General features: G+C 40.7%; 1 non-coding gene across 1 annotated transcript; it reads left to right on the top strand.

Annotated features, from left to right (window-relative positions):
* Window positions 1–1,246: 1,246 nt before the first annotated feature.
* Window positions 1,247–1,328, top strand: TRNAS-GCU (transfer RNA serine (anticodon GCU)). Its single transcript has one exon. It is a non-coding gene; the product is annotated as a tRNA-Ser (tRNA).
* The last annotated feature ends 1,432 nt before the right edge of the window (window positions 1,329–2,760 follow it).

Below are 2,760 nucleotides of genomic sequence, written 5' to 3'. Positions count from 1 at the left end.
TCTGCTTTATCTAATCTGCCATCTAATAAATCTGTTTAAGTATATGTTTTCAGTGTTTTAATTTTCAAATTCCTCTTTAATAATTTCAAATACATGAGGGTGTATTACTTTCCCAATGATTCACCACCCCTTCCTGTGAAAGGCCTATTTTTGACAATTTTCCTGTTAATTATACTGTCCTTCCTTGTGAAAGGAATATAATTCCTTTACCCTTTGCTATCAGAACTGACAACAGGATGAATCATATGATTGCTTTGTACGCCTGCTTGCCTTTGCTCAAGCCCTTTCCTCAGTCTGGGACAACCTCATTCTTCACCACCGCTAGAAAACTTGCTCGTCAAGACTCACCTTCAATGTTACCTTCTTTTCCTGGGCATTTATGATCAATCTGATTAGTCAGAATTAGTTCCTATTCTTGTTCATTCATCTGTCCGTTGTGTTCATTCTTATGAAACAACGAGATGGAGCTGAACACTCTTTTTTTCCCTCTTTCTTCCTTCGAATTATTTTCTCGCTAGTGTTGAGTTTCTTGACGTTTTCAGTACCAGAACTCTTGGAAAACCAAGTGAAAGTTGGACAAACTCTCCCTAGAAAACACACAGGTATCTAGCGGTGGGGTGCGCGGGGGCCGTGGAGGAATCAGAACTCGTGGTTCCTCAGATGCGGATGACCCGGGAGGAGAGCCCCACGAAGTTAAAGATTCTTCTCTATGCAATTTCACCCGAAAGTATTGTAGAAGCGGCAATATCACGGAATAGAAATTGAGCTCTATTCAGATCCGTCGTCTAATTTTCCAGACTGTCTCATTAACCACGAATTAGGAGTCCACGTTCGCCAGCTCCCCTGACAGCGACTCCAGTGGAACCGGCTCTGGGAACCTCTGCCCCTGCGGACAGCCGGCCGCGCTCTCGGGCCGCGGGCCCAGGCTCCCCTGACGAGGGACGGTGACAGCAAACTGGTTCAGCCCAGGTTGGCCGCGTCACGCCCACCGCCTGCCAGGACTTGACGCTGAGGCGCCTCCTGCCGGGGACCAGGCAGCCCGAGAAAGGGGAGTGAAAGCCCAGGCAGATGTGTTTCTACCACGTCTCAACCACTTTTTTTTTTTTTTTTTAATCGGAATTAGACAGTCTGTAATCAACCACTTTTATGACTCCTGTGAAAGCTAAGCGTCTTTCTCTCCGGGTTAGCCAGCGAGTTCCCGAGTATAAACTCTGAAATAAAGCACGCCAAAGGGTGGCTCTATGTGGACGAGGTGGCCGAGTGGTTAAGGCGATGGACTGCTAATCCATTGTGCTTTGCACGCGTGGGTTCGAATCCCACCTTCGTCGGTCGTGTGCTTTTTGGTGTGAAGAATTCGGAGTGTTTTCGAAAGTTTCTTAGCAATTCCAGTTATGCTCTCTTTAAGTATTTGTTCAGTATGCTGGATTTGGCCTAAATGACGTCTGCCTTCCTCTCCACTTTCTATGAGCTCTGTCCTGTTTCCCTCCCCTCTGTTAAGTGTGCACGCTCTTGCATTTAAGGTGCTGACTTCTTATAACAGGTTTTGCAGATTATTCTTCAACTCTACCATAACATATTGTTCTCTTGATATTTAACAGACTTCTTGAAGGAGCTTTTGTTTTCAAGCAACTCGTGTCTAGGAGAATTAATTGGTTAAGGGCTTTGAACTCCATGGATCTCTTTAACAATCGACCAATTTTGTTTCCAATTTTTTTGTTTCTTTTTCCAACACCTCCACTCATACTTGAGTAAGCCAGATTCTTCAGTACAAAGGACAATCTAGTTTCACAATGATTTTAGTATTTTGTATTTATATAACAATAGAGTATAGGTTATGTATGTATAAATGTTTGAGGTCTATCCAATTAGGAGAATGACTGGAGGATTTTTTCCCTCCTCAAATTTCAATTCCATTATCTTACATAGTTTTTCCAATTACATTATCTTCTCTTTTAAAATTATTATCTTAAAGATTATTTAGCAAAAATATTTTTCCAAACTCTTCCTTTTTGAAAAAAAATTAAAAACATTTTATTTTGGCAATTTTAAAACATATTGAAAATTAGACATAATGTAAAAAGTATCTGCAAACTCATCTCAAAGATTCAGTTATCCCCTCTATTGTCTGGACTCGCCTGTGAGTCTCCTCCTTGTCTGCTTTTCCCAATTCCTCTCTTTGGGAAATTAACCTCTCATCAGGAAACTGAAACTTGGCAGACCCTCTTCCACATCCCCTAGAGCAGTTATCACCTACAAACTTCATTAGACTTGCTTGCAAACCTATTTAGAGTCTTTGGTTATTTATGAAGAAGAGAAAAAGAAATTGCATGAATGGGAAAGGAAATCTGAATATATGACTCCTTGATGAAACACTTGGCTTCACAGAAGCAAGTGCTCTGTCGAAAGCCAATCTGAAGCAAACATTTTTCTTTCAAATAAAAGTACTCCAGTGTTATAGTATCATTTTTGGTGAAAATCATATCCAGGTTGTGGTTTATAGCAGTGCAATAAGGCAGTGTATTTTTATACTTAAAGATGGTGGTTTCTGGCCGACTGCAATGCACCTTTCCAAACTTCTCATTTTTTTTTTATCTTTCCTCCCTCATCTTCATACCCCAAATGATTCTTTATCCTTGTCATTTCTCTCTACAAACATTTTTAATGCTTGTCCCAAAGAGTAACTGGAAGAGAACTTTATCTTACATTACTCACCAACCCTGTATGATATATATTTTAACTCATTCACTCATTCTCCCATTC

Source organism: Physeter macrocephalus, chromosome 18 (assembly GCF_002837175.3).
Source record: "Physeter macrocephalus isolate SW-GA chromosome 18, ASM283717v5, whole genome shotgun sequence".
Taxonomy (NCBI): domain Eukaryota; kingdom Metazoa; phylum Chordata; class Mammalia; order Artiodactyla; family Physeteridae; genus Physeter; species Physeter macrocephalus.
This window is presented reverse-complemented; position numbering and strand designations above follow the sequence as displayed.